The sequence below is a fragment of the Bombus vancouverensis genome, chromosome 8, assembly GCF_051014615.1.
Source record: "Bombus vancouverensis nearcticus chromosome 8, iyBomVanc1_principal, whole genome shotgun sequence".
Taxonomy (NCBI): Eukaryota; Metazoa; Arthropoda; class Insecta; order Hymenoptera; family Apidae; genus Bombus; species Bombus vancouverensis.
This window is the reverse complement of record NC_134918.1, coordinates 1593406-1613596: the sequence shown is the minus strand read 5'-3', so window position 1 is coordinate 1613596 and position 20191 is coordinate 1593406. Positions and strand designations below refer to the sequence as shown.

At 48.8% G+C, this 20191-nt stretch overlaps 1 protein-coding gene across 1 annotated transcript in view; it reads right to left on the bottom strand.

Moving 5' to 3' along the window:
- ds (dachsous cadherin-related 1) overlaps positions 1-20191 on the bottom strand; it is a 213136-nt gene that overhangs the window by 46888 nt on the left and 146057 nt on the right. The window lies entirely within an intron of this gene.

The following is a 20191-nucleotide window of genomic DNA, read 5'->3' as shown; positions in this document are numbered from 1 at the left end:
CGTTGGTTGTCTAGCGATAGATGGCCTCGCTATCGACACGATCCTCGTCGATAGGACACGACATACAAACGCGAGCATTGCCGCGTGGTTTAAAGGAATCGTAAAAACATCCAACTACACGGTCAACATTTGCATATCCGAGACAATTATCACGGAAAACTATGAAGTTTCGTTCGTACAGATTCATAAGTCTTAGCCGTTTAAGAGGGGCCTATTAAAAGGCTGCAATCGATCTTCCATGTAATTGCTAGACCGGTTTGCAACGCCCGCGATCGTGCGCTGCAGTTAAATATAGTACGTTTTAAATTCTGTTCGTGCTACGCGGGATATCTAATAAGTCCGTTTCATTTCATCGTTCCAAACGTTTTATAGTTTAATTACGGCTCTAGTTTCGCCCCGCCTCGATCGATAGATTCGACGAAGGGTTCGACGTCCCGGCGGTGAAGGGAATGGCCGCGGTTCGCGAGAATCGTCTCGAGATTCGACTAATGCGATGAAACTCGTCGGGTTAAGATGTAACCCCATCATTCGACGTTTCATCGCGAATGAAAAAAGATTCCTTAATATTGTACGAAATTCCCGTACATTAAGTTTACCGGAAGATCTCGCATTCTTCGAGGTCAACGAGGCCGCGCACACCAGGCACTCGTCGTACGTATACGTATACGCGGCGAGATCGTTGCTGCGTTACGATGCGATGATATTTCATACGATTATCCTTCGCAACGTTGAGTTACTAAATCATTCCCGGAGGCAGTAGTATCTTCCTTTGAACGCTCGTATAATCCTTCACGGCGATCCATAAAACCGAAACGAACTGGAGCGATCGCCACTAAGTATGCATCTACCACGTACGCTGTTTCGAAACGCCGAAATACGGTCTCACGGTTGCGTTCTTCGCGATATATTTCGTTTCTCGCGCAAACGTTTCGTTACCTCCTTTTCTTGGCTAATTAACTTCGTATCCACGAAATCGTGTCGAGTTGTGCGAACCGAAGTAGGTCAACCAGCCGTTTAACGCTGGCCCGGTGTTATTATCGCGACGTTGGCGAAATTCAGCAAAAGAAGCACGACATTTTTTTCCTAGCAACGAGATTCATCGAGCGAATAGAATCGCGCGGTTTCCGAATAAACTCGAAATTCCAATAGAGATAAACGCGCAATGTCCCACGCCTTTTTCCCCGTCCTTGTTTCCTACCACCAGCTTCCTGAACAGCAACAGAGAACAGTATCCGAGGGTTTTTCTCGGTTGCTCGGGTCCTAACCCCCTGCCGTCCCAGTGCTTTCCGTTGGTCGTGCGTGCGACCACGCGGACCGCCGCTTTTTGTCAACTCGTGCTCGACAGATAGAGCTGTTCGTCGAGTAAGCTGAGAAGCCATCCTCGGTATTCCCGGCTCGCCGACTCTCTGATGGACTGACAGTCGTCCACCACTGTCAAGAGTATTCCTCGCGATCCTTTCGCTCTTCCTTCCTATCTACGCGTTCTTTTTCATCTCGTGCTCCACCGCGCCGCGCCCCGCGTCCTACCTGCCGCGATCTTACGCATAGAGTATAGATTATAGATAGAGTATAGAGCGAGACTGGGTTGCGCGACGCGGATGACTGGCGCCGTGAGATCGAAACGAAGAAGAAACGGGGTACGTTGGAACTCGAATGGAAGGTCGAATTCACGAGCGACGCTCGCCACGAAAAATGCATCGAAGGAATTCCAGGAAACACTCGTTGGCTCGTTACACGCAGCGTTTTTATCTGGTGTAGGCGCATTTAAAATTCTTGTCATTTGCACATAAGAACGGCTAATTGCGCGACCACGCGGTGAGAAGGTCCTTGTGCACGCGAACTGGCCAGCTATCTACGAAGAGGCGAGAGTTCGAGGATGAACCGGAAGTTTCGTGGGTGGACGGCGAACCACGATCCTTTGTCACGCGAATTGACATGCAGAAACGATGCCCGAGTAGCCGTCACGTGAGTCACTGCGGGTGTGCGACCGCACAATTAGCTGGATGCGTATTCCGTTTGCATAAATAAATATGCGCGTGTTTGCCTCCTCTCGCAGACCCCACTCTCTCTCATCTCACTACTTCCATCCCAGTTCCATTCTCGATGCTCGTTTCTCCACCTCTTGGCATCTTTCTTTCACCTGGGTATTTCCTTCATCGAACCCTGTTCCTCTCGAGCGATGCCCGCAGCCGCTCGTAGGCCGCAAATAGTCGGCGAAAAGTCGCGAATGCCACGGAAAACGAAAGAACAAGGACAAAAATAAGGCGAAATCGAAACTAAGCAAAGTCGCGTTTTCTCTGTCAAGCAATCGATCCAAACTTCTTTTTCCCAGAGGTAAAATGGCCATCTCGAGAGTCGGCCGTTATCCACGGTATTCGCGATTTCAGATGTTTGCCGCTGTATTCGATCGAATCGCGTCTCGATAACGGAACGCGGAGTATCTAGTAGCAATTACATCGCGATGCGCTTGACCGATTACCACGAAAGAAATTAAACGGCAATAGATAATCGCGGGAAATCGCGGCTGTCCCACGTTTGGTCTGAATGCACGCGTTAGGAAAAAGGCATCTATGTAATCGACGCGCAAGCAGGTACCGCGACTGGAATCGCTTTAAAACGAGCACTAGAAGAAAAAATCGGGCTTGGTGTCGGAAATATCGGAGGTCGTCTCGCGGTACGCAGTTACAGCCGGTATACACGACGTACGGTACTAAACGTCTAGAGCGGTACCGAGGCCAGTACGCCGCTTTACATACGAGCTCGCGAGAGTGCCGCCGCGGCAGAAGTGACCGTGAGGAGAAGAAACCAGAGGAGAGGAGAAGTCCGCACAATGCTACCAACCCGACGAAGTCTATAGAGCTGTCAGTCACTGTTGCCTGGAGAGTCGGTTGCGGGAGAGCCAACTCGTCCTTCTCTCCTTCGCTTTCCCTTCTCTTTCTTTCTCTTTGGACAGTGTGTGCTTTTCCCCTCTTTTTCTCGTCACCAGTCTTCCCGGGGACTCTGCCACGCGTATACGTACAACGGGTTCATACCGACGTTGATTTTCTATGGAGAGTTGGATAAGGAATATCGAAATGTCACGGATATCACTCGGCATGTATTCGCTGTCGAAGATTGCGAGGCGACGAGAGTCGCGAGTCGGTCGATCATCGAATCTCTCGCGTTTCACGCTTCGATCAAGCAGTTGGCTCGCGACTGCTGCCAAAAGGGGAGAGTTTCCTGATCGAATCGTGGAACGTTTACGCGATCGGAAGACGCGACACGAGGCGACACGACGCGATACGCGCGTTCTCCCTTTGAAGAAGCTGTAGTCGAGAAGACCATCTCTTAACCTTTGCTCTCAGGATACGTGTTTTTGCCGTGGAACAGCAAGCCGAGAGACGAGTCGAACGGGGCCCCCGGCGGGTTGGTGGCCGGTAATTGCGATGAGATATGGTGGCCACTTCTCATTAAAATAGTTTAATATATATTTGTCAAGCTATCGCCGCAACGTATGTCCCGTCATTTGTTATCGCCTCTCCGTCCACGCTTGCCTCCCTCAGAGGGTCACCGCGAAAGCAACCTTTATTTTTCGTAAATTCGGCATTCGGCTAATAGCTGCCGTTTATCTCGTTGTCACCGGTTGGAATCGTTCACAGAAACTCAGACGCGCAAGCGCGATCACGGAACGAGCCTGTTGCGCCCTCCCCTCCGTCCTTTTCCTTCGTCTCTTTTACGCGTATGCTCTAAAAATTATACGTATCGAATTTTAATGACATCAGTGATACCCGTTAATGTTCCTTTCATGGTCGGCAGCGAGAAGACTATTAGCTACGCGGCCGGTATTCCTCGATTCGCAACATTATTACGCGTGCCACTTTTCCGCTACTCAGACTTTCTTCTTGTTTCTCCCTTTATCGCTTTTACACGCTCTCATAATCATGTAGAAAGGATACTAGGGTGCAGAAGAGCTCGTTAGTAATCTGCCTTTACAATCGGCCGGTATACACATGCCGTGGGCGGATGTCGACAGTTAAATCTGCAGTTTAAACACACGGCTCGTCGTCGCGACACTGCTTACTCCAACACTTTTACGCGTATTAACCGAGTCGAGACTGGCGTACCGAGTTGCGATAATTGGAGTTTTCACATCATGAAATCGCAACGAGACCTTGGACGATCCCTGAAACCCCCGTCTCTGTCTAGAAACTGCCTTTCGTACTCCATTCGTAGGATCGTTCACCAGTTGCAGAAATATTCCGTCGCGTCGTTCTTCACTATCGATGTGTTAATTTCGAGAATGATGCGATAAAGGATCGACGCTCGTCCTCGCCAATTAGACGTCAACTTATCGACGATACCTTCCCAAATAATTCCGAGTTTTACGAGAGTCTTGAAAGCACGATTTCGAACGTATGGACAAAAAGTGGAGAATATAAATACTCGGAGACAAAGAGGAGCGAAAAACTGGCAACTCGAAGGACCAGTTTATTATTATTTGGCAACCGCCCACGCGTATCTTGTCCTTTCCTCGCGTTCCAGCCGGTTGCGCCGTTCCGTTGCCCGATCCTTGGCCTCGGATTCCGCGTTCCTCCGTTCCATCCTTTATTCATCCGCCTCCGTTGCCCGTTGCTCGATCTTCCTTGTCCACGACAGACCTTCCTCGAATACAACTCGTGGAAAAGCAACTGTCGGCCGAGCGTGCGGCGCAAACATTGGCGGGTTAAGAGAAAGGTCGTCGATTAAGATAGCTGTCTGGTGTTCGTGGCGTACCTCCTATAGTCCTTTTACTCGCTCTTCCTTTCTTCCTTCCTCTCCTTTCCTCCCGCTTTCTTCCTTCCTTTCGCGCGGCCGTCGTCGCTTCGAGCGGACCGATCCGATAGAATACGATCTACGAACCAACGTCCAGTGACACTCTTGTGTTCCTCTCTTTGAGGAACCGCCCTCTCCCTCTTTTCGCACCCTCCCCTCTTTGTTGGTCGTTAAATAGACCGATGAATGATAACGATTATCATCTCGCGAATTTGCCAACGGTGCTTCCCTGTAAAACATATTAATTGTTCTCGGTATCGATGAACCTGGTCGATGCAACCGGCTGGCCGCAAAAGGGTTGGTGATTTCGAACGATCAATGCATGCTTGGATTTCCAAGCGGTCGGAGTAATTGCGCGGTGACCGTCTCGAGAGCAATCCGTGATCGTGGAAGGCCGCGCGAGTGGCTGGTAGAGTGGCTCGCAAAAGAACAGGCGGATAAACGAGATCGCAATAATCGATACACCTATCCTCGCATTAAGGGATCCCCTTGCGCCTTGTAAGCCCGTTCGCGATATTATTGATCCTGTGCACGCAATCGGCCGTATCCCATTGCGATTTAATCGATCGTACCGATTAATAATCGCATCCCTGAATAACACGGTCTTTTCTCCCTTTTCCCTTTGCGCTGCTCACCCTCTGCACCGATTCGTTGAAAAATCTCCGTCGCTGCACGATTTCTTCCACTTCTCGACCGTCTCCGCGCCAACTCGCCAAGTAACGTTCCAAGTCGAATTTATTACGGCTTCGCTCGTATGCGATGGTTCGCATAACTGACGAATAATGCGCGCACAGACAGGGTACTTTCGTCTACGGGACATGACCCATTCGCTCCTAGTGATCGCATGTTTGATCGATCGGTGTGTCTCATTGGCGAAAACAGCAAAAATTGGAATTTTTAGCCGCGGTCCAGAGGTATCAGGAAAGAAGTAGCGTGGGTTCACGACTTCGCACGGTTCGCCTTCGTGGAATTGCGAGAACTTTGAAGATTAATGGGACCAAGGGGAATCCGGCTCGCGTTTTTGTTGCCCGGACTCGGATCAGTCCTGGTACAGGACAGCAGTCGACCGCGCCGCGAATCACGTTTTACCCGCACGATCGGTTGCATTTTAATAAACCAAGAACCATCTTTGTTCAGCTGCCACCGAGAGAATGGTTTACATTCTCTCCTACTAATTCGATGTCATTTTCTATAGGACCCGAAAATAAAACGTAGGGAAGGAAATAAAAAATGGAACGCGCGAGTGGGCGATGAGGTACCGCGACCGATATGGAATTTAAATACAAAAGCTGTTGAGAAACTTTAGTCGAAAGGAAATTCTGCGGGTGTACGTATCTACTTGGGTACGCGTACGTAGAAGCGTCGTTAGAAATGACCAGGAATATCCAAGATTAATGGGAGCACGGGAAACCTGATTCGCATTTTTGTTGCCCCGGATCTCAACCGAGCAAGTCTCGGTCTTTCCGCGAGTACCGCTCTTTCCTTGCCTCTATCCTTGGCTTTAACCGTAATAAACCGAGAAACGCGTTCGAAGAACTTCTTTGGTTGGCACAAAAATCGGTAACGATCGATCCACGTTGCCTGTACGCCGCTCCCCGTTAAATTTATTCCAAGGTAGCCCTATTTTTTCCGTCTGCTGGAACAGGTCTGTGATCGTCGTTTTAAAGACGCGGACGGGTCGATACGGAATTCTTTATTGTTGCGAGAAACGAATTAATGGAAGGTGCCTCCACTTGTCTCTGTAATTAATTGATCCCGCGCATGATCGAGCAAACGTTTCTCGTAGGATGGCCAATCTCTCTGGTAAAACAGCTGAACGACCGTCATTACTCGAGAAAATGAAACCCGCGTTTCATCGGTGCATAATCTAAATGATCGGTCCATCAAACCGAGGAGTATAGCCACTGATAAGAGGTAAAACTTGTTGCATTACGTCCTCCCACGCGGTCGAATCTGTTCATGCGAGTAGCCTTCCCCGAGGACAATTATTTCCGTAATACGATACTCGCCCCGTGAGATAGTTCGATCGGTTCTCTCCTATAAAATACTTTTACCGATAATTACGGTGGATCTAACACGATCTAATAGACGCGAACACGTTCTTTCTTCGACATTGGAAACGTCAAAGAGCAAGGGAAACCGGCGATCCGATCTAAGCGTAACTTTATACAGATCATGCAAAGGATTACAACGGGCACGTGCGGAAAGAAAAGGGAAGGAAAGGGAAGAAAAGGTAAGGAAAGGAAAGAGGAGAAAAGGAAGTAAGATAGAGAGAAGCAGGTGCGTTCGATGTAAAGCAACAGCTTATCTTAATAGATTACCAAGCCATTCGACGTAATTTGCTGACTGCTATTAACAACGCGTCAGCGAATGGCGTTAGTCGTCGCGATAATATTCTCTTAATTCGGGACCATAGGCGTTAATGGCGTTAATCTTGTCGAGCAGCGAAACGCTGATTAACGGTGTATGCTCGACGAGATGCGCGCATCGGATAAGCATCGCTTTCGATGGTCTTTTCACGTGATCTCGCGTTCATTCCTTGTTCCGATATCGCTACGTCGTGGCACGACTAGTCGCCACGGGTTTTTCCACCTTTGAACACTGTCCTCGCGAATACAACAAATGCCCTAACGAGCGCGGCCCCTTTCGACGTGCGCGTCTCTTTCCTCGAACAGACTCGGCCAGCGTGTCACAATGAATCAAGGCTCGCATTCGCGAGGGACGATCGAACGCGAATCTCGAGTCAGCCTTGAATGAACGAGTCGTTCGGGACGCGCGTCAATGTTGTCGCGCTCCGAAAGAATCGACGACGCGAGGCGAGTCAAAGGCAAGACGCGCACTGGCTCGTACTCGTACAGCTCTGCGAGCCTACGGTATACGTACGAATGACCGCCTCTTTGGATGCATTACGATGTATGTATTAGCATAATTATTGGTTGTTCGCTATCAGTGCCGGCGGGCTGGCGTTCACCAATTTATGATTTCATCGCCGGTCGTGCCGTGTGCCACAGCGCGGCGCCGCTAAACCAGTGCATCGAGAAACTGCAGAGACCAAGTTCGAGCACGAGCCGAGGATCGCCCATTGTTATTTCTTTTCCCCGGTCGCTGTAGATACAAACCACCTAACCTAACCGATCAACGATCGGCGAGCAGGCGAGTATGTAAGTTCTATACGGCATCCACTGTTCTTCTCTGGGGAAGAAAATCCGAATTTCTCTCTGCCGTACTGTATCGTTTTATTCACCGATGAAAACTCTTTGCCACGTTAAAGTTCGATAGAGATTTGAAAATCGTTCGATCCTTAAGGATATCTTCGCAGCTCCTGACCTCCGTTTCCTTCCCTTTCTCTCTCTCTCTCTCTCTCACTCTCTCTCCCTTTCCCTCTTCCCTCTCGCTCGAGCGTTCTGCCTACTCTCTCATTCCCGCGGAGCAATCCGGTCCTTAAGTGGCAGGTGCTTAAGATTCTCTGCGATCGCGCGAGGAGAACCAGTCGTGCTGCATTTGGATCGCATTCGGATCGTCCTTTCTCTCTTTCTCGCTTCTTCATCGGTTTTGAACAACGAGCGCGCGTATGCTAAAGCGTGTTTGACCCATCGCGTTCGAGATGCGTTAGCCTCGTTGCCCGCATACAACGAATATTTCAGCAAATTACGCTTAAACGATTCGCGCGGTGACAAGATAATGATCTGCATTGGAAAAAAAATTCAATCGACTCGCGCAAACGACGTCGTTCGTGTCTAATCGCGACGGCATCTCACCGCAATTTCTCGATTGACCGAACGCACCGAAACATTATCGTGCCGAGCATCTTTTCTACCACTGAAAGCCACGGACGATGGGCCTACGGTAGAAAGAAAAACAATTTGTCACTCCGCGCCGATCCGCGGGGGGTCTCTTGCTCTTTCGTTCACCGGCCCATGTCTTCCTTTATATGCAACGCCGTTCTCGCGCGTGTCGAAACTTCCTGGCCTACGAGAGACTTTTATTCGCGACATCGACCCTCTCCTTTCACCGGACGGTCGTCCCTCGGTGAACAACGCAAGCGAACCTTTACGTACGTACGTCGAACGTTGCACATCTTACAAGTATGTATTTAGGTAAGCGACGTGTCGTTGCTTGAAATAGCGAAGAAAACAGATATATCACACAGCCTGACTGTAGCTACCGGTCGCTACAGGTGCAAGCACATCGATTACGTAAACATAGAGAGAAATAGGTAGCGAGAAAACCGGAACGTGTGAAAACGAAAGAGGCACAGGGGAAGCAGGTAGGAGATGCGTGAGCCAGCGAAAAAGGAGCAACGCGTAATATTTTTGCTGTTTCGTACTTGCATCCTCTTATTCTCTCGTTCTTTCCCTCTCTCTTTCAGCCTTCCTCGTTGCTGCCTCTCTTTTTCTCCCTAGCTGTGCAGATGTGTGTGAAATATAGGTTGATATCGCGATAAATAATGAGGTGCCCTTCGTGGTGATGCCCGGGGCTGCCGCTACTGTACTTCCACGACGCGCTCCCTCCTGCCTACCGAGCGAAACATGTACTTGGTGGTTGGATATAGTCGGGTTATGCATCGGCCCACGTAGAGCCGCAGCGCCTACGTAAGATATTGCTAGGCTGGCGCAGCGAGTTAATCTCATGGGACGACTGGTACCATGGCCGATCTACGCTCCCGCAGATCGATCTGACCTGCTCCCTTTCCTTTTACCGTGAAACGCACCTACAGATCGTCGGAAAATAGACGCGAACAACTCTTTTCCCTTCTTGCGAGTCGAAAATATCGGCCGCGACTCTTTGGGCGGACGGCAACACGGCGGGTACTCCAGCTGAAGGTACATGCGTTTTCGTTGGCTCGCGGCCGAAAGTATAATAAAATATCGGATTCGAACCTGCCTGCCCGCATTCATTATGCATACGGAATTTCTTCTTTATCTTTATCTCTTACTGTTCGCTCGACAATTTTCTCTGATCGAGTAATTTTAATACAACGTATGGCCGCATCTTATTTATACCTCCGAACAGTATGGTTAAGTCAATTTGCTCTTCCGGTTTCCCACTCTCGTTGCCTGCAGTCAAGCTCGCGTGTATCAAATTCCATGGTGCACCGGTGCCACGAATATTCCCCTCTGCCCTCTCCCCTGCCCTTATCCCTTGTTCCATTACGCCTCGGGAGTCGAATCCTTCCTGCCGATATACAAAACCGGTGCTCATTGCAGCATTCGAACGTTCAACGGACACATCAACAATTCGTGAACAGCTTTCGCACGAGCGATGGTTCCTTTCCCTTCGAACACCTGGGTTAAATGCTTTCGTTCACGGCAGACGGGGAAAAAGGATCGGGGTCGTTCGATTCGCGAGGGAATTAACGCGAACGATTTGTTTGCCGTGTTGGAACGGAACGCTTTATCTCCTGGTTGCCAAAAATCGACTGAGCAACGTATAATAGCATCGATTGAGGAAAAAAGGAGGCAACGACGAGAGATTTCAAGTATAACGCATACGGTTAGTAAGTCGGGATAACGCTGTGATGTATTATCGATGCTATTAGCGCGTCGATCACGCGGATATTTATGAAGAAATACGGGTTCGACTGGTGTGCCACGAATATCCTACCTCTTGTCCCGGTGAATGGAAAACCGTTTTCTCTGGTGAGCTGCCCGCCTGGTTAACGATCATCCGCGTAATCTTAACAGCGTTTAATTATACGTCCGCGTAAAATGATAGAAGCGGCAATCTTCTGTATGCGCATCGCGAGCGCAGCGAACCACGCGAAACGTTATATCGGATCGGACGATTCATCCGGCCGCGGTTGGCACGAAGCGGCGATGAATATCGTCTAGCGAGAACTAAAACATCGTTCGAACTTAATGACGTGGTTACAAGTGGAGAAAAAACGGTGACTAGGGTTTAAATCTGAGAATGAACTAGGAGGGAGCCGACCGATGGATAAAGGAGAATGAAGAACGCTTTTCAGCTCGACAAGCAATGATCATCATCGATGCTTTGCTTCTCTATTTATCCCTCCATAGCTTCTCTATCTGTCTCCTCCCACCGGCAAGGATGAGTGTCGGAAATTGAATTTAATCCTTCGTAGCGGTTAAGCTCCGCCAGCTGATTCGTTTCGCGCGGCGGGTCACGATTCACCGTCGCTCGTATAGTATGCGCATAATCGAGTCGCGCTTGAGTCTACGCACTCGAGCACGCACTCCGCTCGGCTAGGCTCGAAAGTCGAAGAGGGTCGAGTCGTGAGTTACACCGTCGAATCGCGCGACGTTACACGCGTGTACCAGCCTGACTCACGCAGACCGTACCTAATTACCGGCAGGCGGTCGGATGTAGACTGCACCGCACACGGTGTATCGTAATGGACCGGGACGATCTATTTGTTGGTGGGAGCACCACCGTGTCGAGAGATCGTGATCTATGTCCAGTCTCAGGGATACCTATATCTCCTACGAATCGAATATTCGTCGCCCGTTGTTCACCCCAACGAGAGAACGTGGAGTAAATCCATCGCGTGGATCTTACCAACAGTTCACGGTCCATTAGTTGTTTGTATCTTATCTTTTATACGAACGACAATTCCTGACCACACCCTGCTTCCGTTCCTGAAGTCGTACATTTATGTACTTCATCGGGAGAATCCGCAAAACCCTTGCAAACAGGAAGAGAGGCGAAATACCCTTGCGTCACGCTTGTAAACGCGAACGGGAACGGTTCGCTCGCGGAATGTCTAATCATCGGTAGGCGGCCGTACAAACGAATTGCACGCGCTTTTACGGCTAATGGAGCGGAACGATCTACTTGTTGTAGCCACTGTATCCAATACCAGATTTGCTAACTCTTATACCGTGTAGAACCGCGCAACACCCTTTTAAATTTACAACGCATCGGTTGTTGGCGCCAAACTTGATAATTGCTCGTTTAATCTTTTCGGTCAGAGATAAGATCTCCCGAAATATTTCACAGGGGTTGAACTCGCGTCGGGTAAACGACGTCGAATTGAACGAAGCTGAATGTGTCTTTCGCGGGTTGTATCGTTCGGTGCGTGGGAGTGTCACACGTATGTGTATACGCTTTGCAACGTAGTTTATTCTATCTACTGAACAAACGGAACGAAAAAGTTGACAAAGAGAGGAAAATGATTAACTTTTCAATTTTCTGTGCGAGTTCAGACGTCATGGTAAAGAGAACGAAACGAACACGAAACCAGTCGTTTTTTTCCAGTACAATTTCTACCGGTATCGCGTCTAATGCTTATTCGACTTGCCATGGGCGAATGATTAACGAACTAGGTATAAGTAGGTATCCGGCGCTTGTTATACACGCGTATCCTGCCGCTTTTTGTTTATGGCGTTTTATATGATTAAATCTGGGATTTTTCTCCCCGGAAAGAGGTGAAAATGAAGTTCGAATTTGTAGAGTGGCAATGCATAGACGGATTTATGGTTCCCGGAACGTGACCAAGTTGTACAAGCGTAATTACGTCGAATAAAAACGTCCGTTTGGCCAGCTTACGACGGAATTTTGTTCCGCGTAATCGCTAGCATTAATCTCGGCCTAATGAATTCGGCGTGTGAACCAGGAAATATTAGACTTTTTACAAACACGTGAAACAACGTAGCGGCAGCTATCGGTATCACTCTCATCGTGGAAATTAAAATTTGTATAACATATTTTATGGTGTTCGATGTGTAATCATGTCACGCCAATAGCGTCGCTGGAATCTTATTTCATTTGGAATAGGGCAACGATTATCGACGACTGGAAAGAAGGCCTGACAAGCGCACAGGTTGAATAAGTTGCGAGCTGAACTAGTTCCACGCTAACGTCGTATTCAAAGCCTGTTGCATGCCGACGTGGACACGTTAATGCATCAGAATTTATAGCTTCGGTCGCATGTTTATCTGCTAGTTCTCTTGACACGAAAGGATTAGATTAATACGTTTTGCGCAATTCCAATTAACACACCGACGCTGTACGCGATACTTTTGCTTTTTCTCTTCCCTTTCCTTTCCGTCCTTTCTGAATCGTCGGTGAACCGTTCCTTATCCTCGCGAGTAACTTCACGCGGCAATTTTTCGAAATTGTTTTCTCGGAAGTTACGTCTATTAAGAAATCCATATTCGATTCCCAAAAGACGAACGGAACTTTTTTCAACACTGCGACGCGACGCAGAGATGAAGACGGTAACAGAAATGGTCCCTCCGCGTCCATTGCGCGTTCCAAAACCATTCATTATGATTACACCTTTCGACACCGACTTTATCCATTCGAAGTGTAGATACGGCAGATACGTGGTACGGTCGACGTGATTTATATACGATTAGAACGAGCAGTGAAAGAAATGCTAAAGACTGAAATTCCTCCGATACTCATTTATCTCGTGGCTCTTTATTCACTATGTACCACAGACCGGGCAAAGAGTAGGAAGAGAAGAAGACGTAGAGACGATCGAATGGGAACGCAGGAAGGAGAAATATGGAATCTTAATCTTAATCTCGTACGATATCCCAGACCTTCTAAACGCTAAAACACTTCCACCGAAGCGAGTAGCATTCGGAGCGTGGATGGCGTTGACCGGTTCATCTCGATTCTCCGTCTCCCTTCGTACCGTTCGTCTTATTCTCGACGAATCAGCTACTATCTTGGTCGCTTCTTGCCCGTTATTGATGCCACCATTTGTGTATCAGAGAAGCCGAGCGAAATGACTAATGTCGCTATTAGCATCGCTCGAAAACTCTACGTCTCAATGTATCTCGATCCGCGTTACAACTCCGTTCCGCTTTTTCTCCACTTTTTAGAACTGCTCCGATGCACAAATCCTTCGTTACGGCGCCCCGAACGCGTTTCCAAAATTCTGTAAGAAACGTAGACCGGTTGCGTCCAATCTGTAGAGGATCATAGCAACGTGGGATGACCTACAGAGATTATCGAAGAGAGCGCACGACTGAGCGCCGTTTTTTAATCATGTACCGACCACATCTTTCCGACGATCCCACGCCTAAGCGCGATGTACGATTAATACCTGGTGACACTCACCTGACCAACGCAGCCTGATTGATCGCGGTATCTAAGCTGCCGCTGTACCATTGAGGAGGAGAAGGATCGAGGATCGCGACGCGATACGAGCATTCGCGTTCGCATCGAAATTACGAAAGGGGTTACTCGGTGTGATCGGATGCGTAAATCAGCTGCGATGGCCAAATTCGAGGAAATTTGGTCCGTGCTTCGAACCGTATAGAATTCGGATATCTATTGAAAACGCGAGTATCACCGAGATATTAGCATTTACGAGCATTTCATTACGCTAAAACGACCGATGCGAAACATCGTCGAGTTTCGGTTCGACGCAATATTACGATAAATTTAGCCGAATTAATTGCCGACCGTGCGTTTAACTAAATTCAGAAACGTATTTCGTTACCACACTGTGAGCGGCGTGGCACGGTGTAGAAAAACAAGGCCGAACGAAAGCGACGGAAGGAGGGGGAAAGATGGCTGGACCTCCGTATCGAAAGTCACACAAGAACGCAGGGGAATAAAGAGAGCAGGACAGAGAAGGCGAGAGAAAAAGTGAATAAAGAGGAGGAATCGGGAGAGGGCGAGAGTAGGAGAGAGAGGAAGAGAGATATTGCCAGGAGTTACGAACGCATTACCGCGAGGCGGCGAGGTGTCGAGCATGTTTATGCCCTGGTTCACCGGACTCCCGATAGTCCCTAATGGGCCACGACCACGCTGCCTTCCACATCGTCCCCTTTCCCTCGCCCTTCCGCCATGGAAAAGCCCTCGTCAACGTTACCCTTTGTCGTCTCTCCCTTCACCCTTCTTTCTTCTATCTATCTACATATTTTGTTCTCTCGCAGGCAAGATCGTAACCTTAATTGGAAATGCCATCGGACTTGCGTACCCCTGGAGGCCGAAACCTTAATTAAGGATTATATAAGACGACCCGAATAGTCGAGATTACAGAAGACCGTTCAACACGGGATAAAATTAACACGTCTCACCGCTCTGTTCCTCGATCTTGTCATCGAGAGAAACGCCGATCGCGAGCACAAAATTTTCCTCAGCAGACGATGCGGGTCCGCTACGAAATTACCGGTTAGAGAAGTGAGACGAGTTTAACGCCGTGGAATAATCATTTTATGCCAATGCGGGGATAATTCCTCGAGCGATTGCCACTGGACGAGATTCGTTCGCGCATTTGCATAAATAGCACCCGGTACACTGTAAGCGGATAACCACCTATCGACTACTTATTCGACTGGCCAGCCAAAGACCATCTCCCCGCGCTCGCTTCGCTCTGCCGTACTCGGCTACCGGAACACTGCAATTTTGGGTAGAAAACCGAGACAGTCCGCGGTTAGAAGATAAAGATGCGAGCGAAACAGGGCGAACACCCGAAAACAAAGTATAGTAGGCAAGAAGACTCGAAAAACGAAACGAAAAGAATAGAAAGAAGGAGGCTTTGCATGGGAGAGAAACGACGAAAGAGGCGGATAGAGAGAAAAAGAGGTAACGGTTATCGTTGGGTAAGTGCCCTCCTGTGTCGAGATAACGTCGACACCGGGGACGACAACATCATCCACACCAGCGAATCGTACAAACGTAATCCTCGGCACGTCACTAGGTAACAACCGGTAGGTAGGTAGGTAGGTTGGTAGATATGTAGGTAGGCAGGTAGGTTGGTTGGTAGATCTTTCTTTCTCCGCGTTTCATTTTATTTCCCCGTTGCATCCCATCGTCCCGTCTCGCGTACTCGTGCGTGTACGTAGCGCGTCGAAGACGAGACCGAGAACGGTGTCGTAGAGAAGATTTACTGAAAGAGAACGAAAGGGAAAAGTCAAAGATAAAGAGATACTAAACGAATTGACACGTCATTCTTCTTAAGTAGCGAGCACTTGATCGCCGACCAAAGGGAATAAGACTGGAGCTGATAGACGCCCAAAGACACGGGCATGCGACCTCTGAGAACGGAAAGGAAAAGATCCGTTCACCAACAAGGTCAACCCATTCGTCCTTGTGCTCTCTTTGCCCGCAAAGCGAAACAGACGTTTACTAGGCCTTTTCTTTTATACCCTAAATTTATTACCGAATCTATCGACGAGTATCGTTTGGGAAGGCGACTTGTTCGCCGATAAGAGATCGATTATCCGGTGAAAATCATGATGACAAGTAACTGTCTCTTAATTCAGTCACGAGATAGTTTAGCTCGCGTACACCTGTAGGTACGTTCGGTGAAGAGAACCGAGAAGATCTCGATCCAGACTAACACGCGGTTACTCGGTTTCAAAAAGAACGAGACCGACGCGAAAGGAAACCTCTTATCTGTGTGTGTGTGTGTAATGATGTATGTGTGCGACCAGCCGAGCGCTAGATTTTGGAGTAATTCGGGGATAGGTGTGTGGCTTGAGAGTGTACTTTGAGAAGATCAGGACCTCGCATCCTCCACGGACTCCTATCGAACAGACCCATCGTTTTCTGTTTGCGCCGGGCCTTGTCCCGTGTCGGTCATTATCGGCCCTCATTATATTGGAACCGATCAATCACCTCACGTCCGAACCTCCGTCGACAACCTCGCGGAATCGTCGAGTATCCGGACCCACGTGAACGTTCCTGGACACGCCCGTGCCGTGAAGATACCCCTTTGGGAAACGTCCAAACGTTGCTGACTAATTACAGCCGAATCGAACGTTCGAACGTGGCTGACGGTAAACTGGACATCGTCTCGTCGTATTTCACATCCAAGGGTTTCACTGCTTTTCAACCGTTCTTCATTTAACAAAGACAAGAAATCACGGAAATCGTTTACTCGCGACCGCCTTCGTTCCTATTGTCATGGATGGGTTGTCGTAAAACGTACTCTCGTACTTTCTCGTACATTCTGGGTCCGGGCGAAGCTGGTGTTTCTACTTTTTCCAACTCGTACACGAACACACGCAACGACCGATGCAATGATGGAATACTATGCTCCCGGTGGTTCTCGGATTCAGCGTGACTGCACGTCAGTTTATGTTAATGGGTGAAACAGCGAGGAAACGTCGTGCAGTCTGTACACTATGAGATTTATGGCTGACATTTCAGCTACGCTCGCGCTACCACGCGGAGGGGATACTAGACCATTCGTTAACGTACCGATAGTATCGATCTCGAGATTTCGTGGAATATCGATGAAAAAAGCCCGAAAAGCTCGAAAGGTCAACGAAGAGACGCGATGATTACATCTTACACCGCGTATAGCCAAGCTGAAAGAGCGCGATATGGACAAACGACCGGATAAGCGAAAGCGAGATTAAATAAAGCAAAGATTCGTTAACGAATAAACTTGAATGGACCATGTTTCACTTAAACAGTGTACGGTCGGGGTTTTTGATAGACGATCGTATTAAGAGACGACTAAAAATGTGAAAGAGGAAGAAGAAGAAAAGAGCGAAGAAGAAGAAGAAGAGGATATCGGTGTCTATTCAGCGAGACTCTAGACGAGAGCTGACGAGCAAAAGACGCGCAAGACGCACGAAGCGCCGATGTTTAACGAGTCCGGGCCTGCCCCCGATGGCCGAGCGGTTGATTAGCAATTTTAAAAGCAATAAAAACGATTCATAATTCGTCGGGAGAAAAAGCGACCGCGCTAATGAGAAACTGCCGTGCTCGTTATATCGTATATATACATTTAGGTACCTACACGACTACACGGTCCACTGCCCGCGCGTTATGAGATATCCACACTCGCGAGCCTTCGCTCTACCTGTTAGACAAGAGATTTCGCTAAAAATACTTGATCGAGGGAAGAACACATCGCGATCCGTCAGATAGTAACACGATAATGTAATCAACGGCCGGTTTGACAAACAAGCGTCGACCGCGTTGACGCGTTAAAGCAAACGCAAATGCAACCGCTTTGTCGACTGATCGATCGAAACGTACGGCTGCCACCGCAACAGCATCGCGTTCGACGAATCGTCGTCGCTTTCCTAAGCGTTACTTTGTCCCTGCGAGCAATCGTGACAGTGGCCGACGTGTTTTTTCTTCGACAAGAAGCTGGAAGCGTTCGATGTTGTAAGGATTAACGGCGACTTTCGCGTCGCCATGAACGTCAAAGCACACGAATGGTCGAGAAAAGGGACAGGGGGCTGCGGACCGGGGGCTGCGGAACGCCCAAAGAGGGATATCGAAAAAGAACGAAAAAGGACAAGAGAGAGGTAGGCGAAAGGAGCACGACCAGACCCCCATATCTGGATGCCCACCCTCCTTTTCTGCGCTCTGGCGTTATCTGCATAATTAGTTACTTCGAGTATATATACGCAGCGAACAGAAGCGACTCAATTCGTACTGCCCTCTCTCTTCGCCATCCTCCTTTTCTTTCCATCGTCTCCGTTCTCCGTCGTCGCTTTCAAGCGGCCACGGAAGTTACTCGAACGATATAAAGTGGCAAAAAGAAGAATCCAACGACCAGGAATCGCCACGTCACCTCTCTAAACCTCACCTCTGCCAGATACCAAACCTTGCTCCAACAATATTTTTATCCGGCTAAAGCTAAGGACCGAATAAGCAACCTCTTCTGCAGAAGGAAGAAACAACAGCTAAATGTCCATGAGCGTGTGTGTGTGTGTGTATGCTCTGTGTGATCGAGCGACCGAGAAATATTCTCGGTGAAAGTAAAAATTCCGGTGGTTTTCGTGCGAAACTTATCGGCGCAAAGGCCGAATCGATTGGGATCGTGCCAGATTTAATTGGGCCGAATCGGTCTGTCCACACGGAAAGTTAATTATTTATATATAATTGAAGGTACATAGCGCGTTGGTAGATCGCACCGATTGCATATTTCGTCATCAATAAAGTTCCTCGCAGGTAGGGCTTTCGCGGTATCGCTTCTCATCTGCGAAAACACATCCCGAGGCTCAACCACTTCTCCTCACGATCTCTCTTCTCTTCCTTTCTCTCGATTTGGACCCGTGTGCGCGCCGTCTTTGTCGGCCGCATTGCACGCGTGTACATACGACGCACCGAGCGAGTGGTCCGCAGTCGCATTAATATCGCCAGATGATGAATTATGCCCGCTGGAATTTTGATTTATTTTTATTCCTCCGCAAAACTTATACGCGCACTGAGGAGTCGAATATGTATGTAGCTTGTCGCGACTTACCACGCGTTCGTATCGCGTCAAACGATGGGACGGACGGCCGCTTCGGAACGGCTGGTAACGAATGAATGGCGTGCGCGGGTTAAAAACGCGCCGTGTCGGCGATCGAGGCCTCGTCTCGTCCGTTCTTCGACCCGACTCGATCTCCGTCTCCCATTTCCATGTTTTCGTGTCGATCGTCCTTTTTGTTCCAGCGGATAGAAAGTCGCGATTTAATTAATACGGCGGAACGTGTCGTTTGCGCGATGCGACCGTAACAGCACGAGATTTATCACGACGTGCGACGACTGTAGTATCTCCGATGAGGCATTCCATCGGATTGTTTTACCGCGAGATACTCGTTAATATTGACCGGTTCGGCGATTCCAGGTTTTCGATACGAAGACAGAGAGGGAAAGAAGCGATCGAGGCGATGGACGCGACGTACACACGAACGGTACACTACACTTGTTCGTCGCAAATTTGTATTCCTCTCGGTACGGTTAACGCTGCGTAAAAGATCTTTCCGCAAAAGGTTCAGCCCGTACTGACATTTACGGTGTACGTGTACATATTCACACACGTTTAGGACCGTTTAACATTTCAACGGCATGTTCGATTCCCCTTATTTATGTTGCACACTCGAGGAGTTCTTGGCAGATTTGTTAGCTGGTATCCATTGCCATATACGCGATATTAGTAGATGCTAGATACACCGGTGGAATTGGTCAATCTCGTGGCAGCTGGATCCCGAGAGCCGGTTGCCCAAGGCGAAAAGCTTAGGCATCGTTGCGTTCCGATTGCTTCGCTCCTTTACTCTTTATTCCCCTTGCATCGGCTCTCCACCCAAAGTTCATCGTCGTCTACGAGGCATCTTTGAACTCTTGCCTTCGGCTCGCACCGTTCTATCCCACATTTTCCACGCCGCGTACAAATAACTCTCTCGGCTGATTATCCGTTGCGAAACCATATCGTTCCACGCCACGGAATTACGATCGATCCTCGTTGGAACCATCTATGATCGCAATTCGTACAACCATTTAGCATCTAGTTTCACGATGCAATTACAGCTGCACAATTCAAGAGCAAGAAAACGATTAATTCCCAACAAAGTAGTTTCGTCGTTTACCCGCGGTCGAACGCGACTGTATTTCCCGCATCGTATCGTCGTTAGCACATCTCGCGTTGAGCAAACTAAACGATAAGGTCACGTTATACGTCGTAAGAAAGAGACGAAGCACGCGAACGTCGTTGGAAGTAGTGGCGATTTGCCAACGCTAATGTGTC